Raw genomic sequence first — 13,274 nt, forward strand, 5'->3', positions numbered from 1 at the left:
AGCCGGCTCGGCCTGTACCACCTCCACACACAGAGGGGGGGGTTCAGGTTACAGTCAACTGATTTCATTCAGCACCCCCTGTCCTGGACCGTGCCATTACATCCACATCAGAGGTGGAGAGCTGCTAATAATAATAGTAATAATAATAATAATAATAATAATAATAATAATAATAATAATAATAATAATAATAATAATAGTCAAATCTTTAGAACATGATTGTTAAAAAAAATGAAAGGGAACAAATAAATAAATAAATTAATAAATAAAATGACATCTACAAACCCAACTGAAGCTTCAGTTAAAGGAAAACACTATTTGTGATATGACAAACATTTAATACAAATAGAAGTGTTTAAAGAAAAAAACATAAATGTGTTGATTTTCAATAATAATAATAATAATAGGAAAATCTTTAGAAAATGAATGATAAAAAAATAAAAGGGAACAACTAAATAAATAAAAATAAATAAATAAATAAATAAATATTTCAAAAAATATAATGACATCTACCAACCCAGCTGAAGCTTGAATTAGAGGAAAACTCTATTAGTGATATGATTTAAATTTAATACAAATGGAAGTGTTTAAAGAACAAAACATAAATGTATTGATTTTCAATAATAATAATAATAATAATAATAATAATAATAATAATAATAATAAGACATTATATGTACAAACATAAAAGAGAACAACTAAATGTTAAACAAATTCATAAATTAATAAATTAAAAAATAAAATATTCCTTTCTTCCAAATCCATCAACTCATTAGTTACTTTATAATAACAACAATACTACTACTACTTGTTATCGTTATTGTTGTTGTTGTTGTTATTGTTAAGTTGTACTCTACTGTAGCTTTGTTTTGCTTGTTTTGCTTGTTTTGTCTCCCCTTCTTCATATTCTTCTACTTCAAATATTCTCCAGAAGAAAGAAAGAAAGAAAAACAAAAATCTGTGAAAGGAGGAAAAAAGAAAGTAAAAACATGCACAGGGATGGAAGGAATGGAATGAAAGAATAAAATGGAAATGGAAAGAGAAAAAAGACAGACACATTATATATGACTGATTACAGCTGCAGTAGCTGTCTGTCCCACAGCAAGCAGGTTTGGAAGCTAAATGCACATCAACATTTTCATAAACTGTCATTTGAATATAACTGCGGCATGACATACAGCTGTGTGTGTGTGATTGTGTGTGAGTGTGTGTGTGTGTGTGTGTGTTTGTGTGAGTGTGCAGATCAGCTTGTTCGCCTGTTCTTCAATCAAATATTAAATAAACAGAAGACAGAAACATGAATTCATCATTTTTGCTCTGACAGGATGAGGACAAGGGACTTATAAGCTTGTGTTTGATGAGGATTTAGAAGATAAAATGATGTTGACAGCAGCTCAAAATGACAAAAATAAAATTTTACAAGATTTTCTAGCAATGATTTAAAGAAAATTTAGCTGGGCACACTAACATTCAAATACAAATATATATATATTTGTATTTGAATATTAGTGGATGTTATCTATATATATATATGTGTGTGTGTGTGTGTGTACGTGTGTGTGTGTGTTTTATATTAAAATCATTCTACTTTTAGTTAAAATGTGAAAATGGCTCCTTAAAATCCAGTATTTGTCTGAAAGCTGCTGAATGTCCTGAAAGTCAATTACAATAAATACAGCACTTGTGTATTTTATGTTTTATTGATTATGTTTTGAACAGAAATACTGAAATATATATTGGAAGTGACAGCAAATGCTATAACTTAGTACTACATAGTAATTTATTTTGCTGTAAGATAACCCCTATATTAGTTAATAATTCATTAATATACTGAGCAGATTTAGTTTATTTAGCAGTAAATGTATCAATAATTAGTAGTTTATATTCTTATTATATTCCTTCTTTTCTTTCTTCATTCCTGGCCATTTAGTTGTCCATCACTTGCATTTCCTTCCTTCCTTTATTCCCCTAGCTATGTTCCACCACCTTCACTTTCATTTCCTTCCTTCCTTCTTTGCCCTGTCCATTTTCCATCATTTTCACTTTCACTTCCTTCCTTCCTTCCCATGTCCATTTTCCATTACTTCCACTTCCATTTCCTTCCTTCCATTTTCTTCCATTTATTTCCTTCCTTCCTTCACCCATCCAATTTTCACCACTCCCATTTCCTTCCTTCTTTCCTTTCTTCCTGGCCCTGTCCATTTTTCATCACTTCCACTTCCATTTATTTCCTTCTTTACTTCCTTCCCCCCTTCCTTGCTCTGTCAGATTTCCATCACTTCCATTTTCTGAGTTATCTAGCTGAAACTCAGTTGTCTGTTAGGTAGAAATTATTAGCTTAACTAGACCGGACAAAAGCTAGCAAATGCTAGTAAGTGTCCATGTTACTTCTCAGTTCATTGGCATTCATGAGCTTAATAAGCTATTTATTTATTCATCCATTCAACTTAATTAATAATTAATAGCATCCATTGACTGCTGCTACAGGGTTCAGAGAAACAATCAAATATACACAATTTTCCCTTTAACCAAAATGCTTAAAACTGCACAGGAGCTATGAGGCTAATGTAGCTCAAAGGTAATGTCACACACCCCAAATCCTTTCCATAAATAGCTGCTTTAAATTAGTCAGTCATTTAGTAATGTCACAAAGATTTGCATATGTTTAGCATACAGGGGGACTTGCTGTAATCTATAAACATAAACAAATCTATAAACATGATATAACTGTAATATCATGTATTGACAATTAAGTCACTTTTTTTCCTTAGTGCAAATGGGCAATAGACACCATTGTTAGAATTCACAATAGACACAGAGCTGGATTAAATATTTTACATATAAAGATATTTAGAGGGTACATGTAGCGAATAAAACTGGAAACTGGGTGTATTTTTCTTCTCTCACTGATATATGAGGGATTGTCATGTTAAAAATGCAACGCACATATACAGTAGTAAACCAGGTGGAGGGAATGATACTTCACAGGGCATTGTGTTTTTCATGTAGATTAATTAATATTCCTTTGTTCTAGCAAGGGAAAAAAATGGTTTTATGCCTTCCTTGCTTCCTTTGCTTTTGTTTCCATCCTCTGATATTTTAATCCAATCAGAGAGCAGAGCAGAACTCATAAAGCACAATTCATCAGCTCGTACAGAGGAACACAAACACAATTTCACATGAACAACAATGAGCTCAAAAGGATGCAAATATTATGCAGATTAAAGGAGTAGCATGATACACAACACAAAGATTTTAAATAAGAGAACAGAAATTCACAATATGTGCATGCAATGTTCAGTGAAAGAAGAAAGCCTTTGCTAAATAAACACAGATTTATATATTTATTATTATTATTATTATTATTGTTATTATTATTATTATTATTATTATTATTATTATTATTTTCTTCCTTTTTTCTATTTTTGGTCTTTTTAAAGTTTTTTTCAGCCATGTTCCTCTATCGTTATCAATTTGCATGATATTTTTTCTCTTCTCTTTCTTTTTTTTTTTAGTTTTAATGTTCGTCTGTTTTTCTTTTTCTTTTTCTTTTCAATAAGTTAATATATCTTCATTAATTTCCACAAATAAAGTAACATCAGAACATCATGGGAAATAAACATCCTGTTATCCTGCACAGTACATTCAGATACAACACACACATCTGGACATCTGGACTTACATCTGGACAGGATTGAGCCTAAATACTGTATGTTACAGTAAATCTAACCAACCCCTTACTGACCATTTTTATTATGTCTTTTGTCAGTGATTATGTTTAAATACCTGTCACCTGCTGTATTGTGTTATAATCAGTAGTACACTGTGGAATGAATCCATCTATCAGGCCTGTGTGTTGCATGTCACAACCAAAGACCAGCCTATAGAGGGCGACATTGTGCTAACTTCATTTATAAACAAATCTGGCTTTACATTTAGTGAAAGAAATTTGAATAAAGACATCTCTTCCTTCATTCATCCTCATTAATTGATTTATATTAGTCAGAGTATCAGTGAATCCAGATCCTTTCCCAGGAACACAGGTTGCAAGGCCAAATACACCCCATTACACTACTACTACTCAATACACAGTATACTGTACATTTTGATCAGTATATGTACATTTAAGGACAACTGACTAAACCAGAGAAAAAAGAAAGACAACAGTACAGATGTACATGGCACCAGGGACGGCTGGTATAAATGGGCTAGCAGGGCTAAGTAACACCCCGGCCCCACCCCCTGTCATTCAGAGATAAAAAGATATCAACAGATATCAGATTATTTTTGTCAACAAATGTCCTAAAGTGGATTATTTTTGGGACCCAAGTGCAAATCTAACACCAATAGTCATACGAGATATACACAATATGGTATGAAGTAGAAGTGTTGCTGGGGCTGATTTCTTTCTAGCCCAGACTGTAGATTCATGCAGTTTCAGGTGATATTTTTATCATGTCTGATAAAAATTTTTCAGCATGCTTCACTGTCATATCCATAACACGTTTGGCCCACATCATCCTTAATATTCCAGCGATGAGATATAATGCATTGTTCAGTCCTAATAGTATCATTGTCAATCTACTGATAGACAAGATTTGTGACTCCCATCTAATATCATGACCAGCTGTCACTGCATGGCACTGAATTTATTTGTGACTGAAAACAAAATTAGAGTATTTTGTATATTACATTCATCAAAGAGACGCAGTAAATTTAAGTCAGTTTATTAGAAGACAATGCAGACATCATTTTTTAACTAATGAATTTAAATGTAATCTGATATATTCTGTAGCAGATACAGTCTGTTATGTACAACAGTGACACATACATCATTAATTAGATCCTAATAAAATTAACAATAGCATATTTAAAATACACTGGGATGATGTACATATATTTTAATTATTTGGTAACTACACTATATGGTCAAAAGTTTGTGGACACCTGACCTTCATATCCATATGTCCTTTTTGAACATCTCATTCCAGATTTAGTCCCCCTTTGCTGTTATATTAGCCTCCACTCTTCTGGGAAGGCTTTCCACTAGATTTTGGAGTGTGGCTGTGGGGATTTGTGTCTATTCAGTCACAAGCGCATTAGTGAGGTTAGGCACTGACGTCTGATGTCGGGGGAGGAGGCTTGGTGTGCATTTGCCATTTCATCCCAAAGGTGTTCAGTGGGGTTGAGGTCAGAGCTCTGGGCAGTCCACTTGAGATCTTCCACTCCAATCTTGGCAAACCATATCTTCATAGACCTCACTTGCATAGGGTCACTGTCATGCTGGAACAGGTTTGGGCCCTTAGTTTCAATGAAGGGAAATTGTAATGCTACAGCATACAAAAACATTCTATACAATTGTGTGCTTCCAACTTTGTGGCAACAGTTTGGGGAAGAACCAGATATGCGTGTGATGGTCAAGTGTCCACAAACTTTTGGCCATATAGTGTATATTGCATGATATTTAATACTATATGTGAATATACAGTATATGTTTATTTAAAAGCTCCTTTGCCAGTGTACAACCTGGCCTTAGAGTAAAACAAAGCTTCTCTTTTACTGAGTAGTTTCCTTTAATGGCTGACGTGTGAATATGAAAAAAAAAAATGGAAGGAAAGAAAAAACTGAGCCTTTTCATAAACATTGAAAGGTCAGTAGTGATGGAGGTGGAGATGGACTTCCCATGTCTAAATTCTGGACATCTAAAGGGAAAAGCAGCCACTCTAACTTGCTCAGTGTGTGTGTGTGTGTGTGTGTGTGTGTGTGTGGGATAAGAGCTGACCTAATAATCTGTTATTTCTGTTGAGAGCTCAGGCCCGGATTAAGATCACACAGGGCCCTGGGGCCATGTTAATACCCATCTTGGTACCCTATGTTATTCAAACTAAATTTCAGGTACATATGTACAGGTAGATGTATCATAAAAATATAGGCTACAGGACACCAGTCGAGTTTGGATGCTTGCTTGATTTATTTATGCATTTAGCTGAATTTACTGGCATTGCTCATTACCTCACCAAAACTTTTTGAAATAGTACTACTAACAGTATGCTTCCGTATTTGTAACACTGAACTGAGAAAACAAGTATATTAAACACAAATATGAATTCAGAGCAATAAATTAGTGCCATCACCGCTCCTACTGCTGTGTGGCATCCACTCAAAAATGAACATGTCACACTTTTCAACTGAATTGTACAGAACACACAGTGATTCTATTTAGAATATTTCCTCATCCTCCTTGAAATTATTTTCTGGCCACTGCCAACACCTGACACGTTTCAAAAACTGGGTCAGGTGGCTAAGCCTATCCTGTCCAATAGCAGACTGCAAGCATTTATTTTATTTTATGTTATTTTTAATCAAAGGCAGTTTGGAAAAGAAGGGCTCTGACACATTGGTAGCATTTGGAAAAATCCACATTTGGAAAAATATTTTGCAGATTGCCTAAAATGATACAAAAATCTCATTATGTGCAGAAAGCAGATCAATGTCAGTATGTAGACATTATGTGGCTCTTCATTTGTGTTCCCTCTTTCTCATGCTATATTTAGGCTACTTCTTACTCATCAATCATGTAGCTGACATGAACTACAGCCAACCAGGAGCCCCCATGAGTTCAGGCCCTTGGGCCTTAGCCCCACGTAGCCCCTATTATAATCCGGGTCTGGCTGAGCTATAAATGTACTCCTGCTGCCTGATGTGATGTTGGTGCCTGATGCTGACACAGTTCTGCTGTCATGGCTTGTCTCACCCTCCAGACCTGCCTGATTCATCCTGATTCATGATACTCCTTTCTGCTTGGAGCTTTAGCACTTGGGACTGACTCATTCTGTTGTGCATTGTGCCACATGGATACACTAAAGAACACAAAAAAACAGCTTGTGCCTAAGCCTCACTCTTGCTTCAGTGGATAATCTTATCTGGATACTGATTTGTTGTAGATTTGTACCTAAGAACTGCTGCTGTAATCATAAAACCTCTCCTGGGATCATCCCAGGACTCATTCACAATATGTTCATCCTGACCATCCTTTCGACACACTCAGAAATGTTTGGCTTAATAGTTTATAAATGAAGAATATTAATGTTTTATAATCTCACTTTCTAGTGTCAAAAGAGGATTGGTTCCCTTTTTGATCCTGGTTCCTCTCAAAGTTTCTTCCTCATGGGAATTTTTCTTGCCACCATCACCTCTGTTGTTGCTCATTAAGTATCTGAATATAAATCTTCATCTGAATTTCTTTAGAGTTGCTTTGTGACAATGTCTATTATTAAAAGCATTGTACTGTAACCGTTCCCCCTATCTTTCAAAGAAGGGGCCGCTACAAAATATTTTGAGGGAGGGGACCACCAACCACTCTTAACATAGGTACCTTCAATAATAACCACACAGATGGGGTTTACAAAATTATTATTGGAAATTAGAAAATGGCATGAACAATAAGGGCAAATAAAAAAACAAACAAACAAAAGAAATCAGCAGGCTCAAAAACTTGTATAAATGGACCCATTTGGAGCAGAAGGTGTGAATTATGGATGAAAAGTAAACCTGCACGTTGTCCAATGTGAGACCCGAATGTCTTTTGATGAATGATTACTGTACTTATCGTTGATTGATGGTGATGATTTTGTTGAAGATGATGACGAAGATGATGATGAAGATACACAGGTTGTCCAAACGAACCACCATCCACCATGTGCTTCCAGACAAACGTTCCTGACTTGAGTGTATAATCCCAAGGAGTCCACGATAGGGTGTGAAGTAGCAATCTTAGCATTCACACAATGCTTCCCATATTCACACAATGAACATACCAGTAGTAAAACTACCAGTATAAAAGAGTCCTTATTGATTGAGCCTGAAACACACACATTTCTCAATCTGGACTCTTCAGCATTGCAGGTAGCATAAAAGGAAGGCCATGCTTCCTCCTAACCAAACAATTCTCTCCTACTACTACACCTGTATTTAAGTTAGAGGAGAAGAGCAGCTTAGTGCCCCTACAGGGCTGTAGTAGACCTGCAACCTACTGTAGACCTAGAGTAACAGCACTATGGGCAGTTACAATACAAATAAAATTGAATTGAATTGATTTAAATCTGAAAAGGTTTTCTGGTTGCTCTAAGAACATCTTTACATAGCATTTATAACTGCTAATATATATTAGACATATTATTGGTTAAGATGTTGAACTCCTGATCGGAAGGTTGAGAGTTCAAATCCCAGCACCGCCAGGCTGCCACCACCAGGCTGCCACTGCTGGGCCCTTGAGCAAGGCCCTTAACCCTCAACTGCTCAGTTGTATAAATGAGATAATTTTAAGTCGCTCTGAATAAGGGTGTCTGCCAAATGCCATAAATGTAACTGTTCCTACAATGTTGCAGAAACACAAGCGCTCCATAATGTTCATTTTTTGTCTAAGGATTTAGGAATAGATTCCATATTGAAATGGACCATGACCCACTCTCAGTTCGCAGCTGATGCTAACTTTAATTACAGTGTAATTTCAGTTGTACAGAGTATTTTATTTGCAATGTACCAACACATCTGAGGGAAATGCTTATATTCCAACAGTTTTGACATTTTTCCACCTTCTCCGTGCCTTTACAATGTTCATAAAAAGACTTAATGGCTACATGAGATCACTAACCTCAGTCATTAGCTAACTTATTTCCCAGTTGCCTAGCAGCAGTGTAGTCTGAGATGGTCTTAGTCTCAATATCTATTTTTAGTTTTGTATGTACTGTCATTGTCCAATTTATTCAGCTTTGTTGTGTTTATGTTATGAGAGATGTTAGAGAATAACTTTCTTCATTTACATTAGAAACTGTGCTTATTTCCAATCTTAGCCAACCCTTTACAGCCATCTACAGTTTGTTCAGTTTATTATGAACCATCTACAGGTTGATGATTTAGATTTCACCAGAGCTTACAGAACCTTGTATAAGTATTCCCTACCTTTAACTTGTACCCATTTTGTGTTATAACCTGGAACTGAAATTGGCTTAATTGGGACTACATGTCATGAATCTACACAAAATAACCAATAATATTGAAGTGGGGGGAAAAACCATTAATCAGTGACCAGGTAAGGAAGACATTAGTCTGAGAAGCAACCAAGGGGCCAGGAGTAACTCTGAATGTGGGGAGCTTCATAGCTCAGATAGGAAAGTGTGATGAGAAGAGAAAATAAATACACGTGAGTTTGCCACAAGGTGTGTTGAAGACTGAAAATGATTGAACATGTTGAAAATGGTTTTCTGGTCTGATAAGATCATAATTGATCTTTCAGGCATGGGCACAAAGGCATCATATTTGGTGGAAACCCAACATCATCACCTGAGAATACTATCCCCATAGTGAAGCATGATGGTGGTAGCATCATGTTGTGGGGATGCTTCAGCAAAGATTGGGAAACTGGTCAGAGTTGAGGTTAAGTTAGAGGGAGGCAAATACAGGGCAATCCAAAAAGAAAACCTGTTCCAGTCTGCAAGAGACTTGATATTGTGGCAGAGGTCACCTTCCGAGTGGACATCAACCCCAAGCATATTGCCAAAGCTACACTTTAGTGATTCAACCACTTAGTGGGTCAGCCTCTGCCTAGCCAAGAGAGTCCCAGTCATCCAACGTCTTAACCTCTGAGCTACCACTGCTCACTATACTGCACTATATAACACTGTCCTCTCCCAGCCTGTGGAACCCCTCTCCCTGGAACACACAACTGTTGTGGTGACCTAAATGTATTGTACTGCATGTGCACGTGCAGCAGAAGTCATCTGGGTGATTCTCACTCAGGTTAGGAGGAGAGTAAAATAACTTATTTGCTCAAGGAAATTTTGGTTGGTTTGACCAGATTATGCATGTCACAATGGAGCAAAATTTTCACATAAACCAAGAGGGAACTGGGGCAATAAATATAAAACATGGTATCATTTTTTTGTCTGTTTTCTTTTCAGCCACACTGAACACATTCAGTGTTCACACATAACACTGAAACTAGCTTGCTAGTTTTTGCTACATTTTGTATCTAGCATGCTGCCTGTGCTAGGGACAGCTGCAATGCACTGTAGGTCTCTGTGCATATGTGTGTGTGGGTGAAATTCATTGTCCCCAGTTCAAATGGCCAAGTAGTCATTTTAACGTCTCACCAGTTGTTACATTTCAGTACCGTTCTGGTTGACTTTATTGACATGAATGGATGTGGCATGGTTTAGGGTTTTCTACTATTAGTGGTGAAGGCCATCAGCACTACAGTGTCATGAAGGTCAGCATTCCAGTGGTGTTCTCAGTGTCCACTTCCCCTTTCACCTACATCACATGAATGTGCACTTGTAGCACTGGAGGGTGATGTTGGAGACTTACACATACTTCTTTATAGTCATAATAAAGTTTCATCAGCTGTCATGTATAGATGGCGGAATAAAACCTTATGGTAACAAAATTTTCTCATTTTAAATTATGATGTAGTATTTACATTTACATTTATGGCATTTGGCACATGTCCTTATCCAGAGTGACTTGCAGAAGTGCTTTGTAGTCTCAAGCAAAAACACATCCTCATATTAGTTCACTGGGTCACGGACTAAGAGTATCATCAGTCTAATATCCCTGTTGGGGAGACAAGTACAGTATGAAAAAACACAATAACTTCTTTAATTAAAAAAAACAAATTGATAATTTAAGTGCTTGGTGAAGAGGTAGGTCTTTAGTCTTTGTTTGCTGACAGCCAGTGACTCAGTTGTTTGGACAGCCAGGGAATGTTTGTTCCACCACCGGAGTCCAGATCAGAGAAAAGCCTTGATTTATGCCTTCCCTGAGAGATGGTGGGTCCAGTCGAGCCATACTAGAGGCTTAGAGGGAGCGTGGTGCAGTGCGGAGTGTGATACGTGCTTTAAGGTAGGTGTGTGCTGGTCCGTTTTTGGCTTTGTAGGCAAGCATCACTGATTTATATCTGGGGCAGCTACAGGAAGCCAGTGGAAGAACCAATGGGGTGGTGGTGAACTTCGGGAGATTGAAAACAAGTCATGCAGCTTCATTATGGATTAGTTGCAGAAGTCTGATGGTGTATAGGGGCAGACCTGCCAGGAGATCTGCAGGAGTCCAGTCTTGGTGACTGAGTGAGCAACTGAGTGGCTTCTGTGGATAGAAATGTCTGGAGTCTCCTAATAGTGTACAGGAGAAACCTGCATGAGCGAGTGTCTTTAGCGATGTGAGGCAAGAAGGACAGTTGTTTGTCCATGGTTACCCTGAGTTTGCATGGAGACAGGTGGTGAGATCTGAATGTTGTCCATGGAGATCACAAGATCTTGACATGGGGATGCATCTCCAGGGATGTACAGCAGCTCAGTTTTGCTGAGATTTAGTCTCAGCTGATGAGCTGCCATCCTTGATGAGATTCAATTCAATTCAATTCATTTTTATTTGTATAGCGCTTTTTACAAAGGTCATTGTCTCAAAGCAGCTTTACACAAACAAAAGTAAAGTGAAGTGTGTGTGTGTGCCGTCTCTGATGAGCAAGCAGGGCGACGGTGGCAAGGAAAAACTCCCTGAGATGGTGATAGGAAGAAACCTTGAGAGGAACCAGGCTCAACAGAGAACCCATCCTCATATGGGTTTACACTGTAGTGTGCGTGTGTGTGAGCACAATGTGTGTTGGTGTAGTCCATGGAAAACAGGTGAAGCGTTTTCGTGGCAGTATGAAGCATTGCCGGTGGACAGGTCCAGAGTGAAGGGGGGGAGGTCTGGATCACCGGCAGCTCAGGAGTGTAGCTCGGCAGAAGGAGAAGGAAAGTGGTTAGGTACACTCACAGTCACCATGTGGAGATAAAACTCAACATCCATGAGTCCCCCAGATCTACTCCTTTGATAAAAACACTAGTCGCTAAATGCTAGGTTAAATAAATAAGTCTTCAACCTCGACTTAAACACTGAGACCGTGTCTGCTTCACGTACATTAACTGGGAGACTATTCCATAATTTTGGGGCTTGGTAAGAGAAAGCTCTGCCCCCTGCCGTGGTTTTGGCAATGCGTGGTACTGATAGACAGCCTGCATCCTTAGAGCGAAGTAGGCGCGGCGGAACGTAAGGTACTAACATATCGCTTAAATACTGCGGAGCGAGACCGTTTAATGCTTTATAGGTTAGGAGTAATATTTTAAAATCGATGCGGAATCTTACTGGGAGCCAGTGTAATGTAGATAAGACTGGCGTGATATGCTCATACTTCCTAGTCCTAGTCAGGACCCTCGCTGCTGCGTTCTGAACTATCTGAAGCTTATTTATGCATCTAGACGAGCATCCAGATAGTAAAGCAAAGAGATGTTTGCCAGACATGCTGAGATCCGTGCAGACACACAAATGTCCAAGGGAGGAAAGGAGTTGAGTGTCATCAGCATAGCAGTGGTATGAAAACCCATGTGAGTATATGACCTCTCACTGCGAGCAGGTACATACCCATAACTGAGCCTTGTGGGACACCATTGGAGAGTCTGCATGGAGCAGATGTGGATCCCCTCCATGTCACCTATGACCATCTTTTCAGGTAAGTAAACAAACCATTGCCATCCTGTGTCACAAATTCCAAGACTTGTGAGGATGGACAAGAGACTCTTGTGATTAACTGGGTCGAAGTCTTCTGAAAGGTTGGGGAGGATGAAAATTATATTGATCTGGTGTTTACATTTATAAATAGCAGTGTCTGCCATTTTGGATTCTAGTTATAATAAGTTGCTCCTGAATTCTACACTGATACCCAACTTAATAATTTACATTTACAGCATTTAGCAAACACACGTATCCTCAGTGACTAACAGAAGTGCTTGTCTCCATTAGAGTTGTCTCCTGTTAATAATTCCTGTTATTTCTCCTTTGCTTGGTGTTCATCATATTAGATTCATCTTGTGGCTAACATGAATGAACAATCTTGAACATATAGTTTTATGAAAAAATGAATTTATTTTCTAATTTAGTGTGTAACAAGAAACAAAAACAAATGAAAAGCTCTCAGTGTTTTCCCATTTTAATTTTCAAATGAGAGATGAATAAACGCAACACACGCAGATAGAAGATGTAGGCCTTTAGTCGGCATTTGAAGAGAGTCAATGATTATCCCTCATCTAAGTAAGTTAAGGAATGTACATCCATTAAGAAGGACAAAGGGACCCAGTGAAGGGGAAATAGCAAGCGGGTACATCAGAAATGTTTTCACTCCTCATCCAAATAGAGTTGTAATGCTTTAGGAGCTACAAAGGAGGGCAGCAATGAGCAAGTCT

Source organism: Pangasianodon hypophthalmus, chromosome 22, assembly GCF_027358585.1.
Source record: "Pangasianodon hypophthalmus isolate fPanHyp1 chromosome 22, fPanHyp1.pri, whole genome shotgun sequence".
Classification (NCBI taxonomy): Eukaryota; Metazoa; Chordata; class Actinopteri; order Siluriformes; family Pangasiidae; genus Pangasianodon; species Pangasianodon hypophthalmus.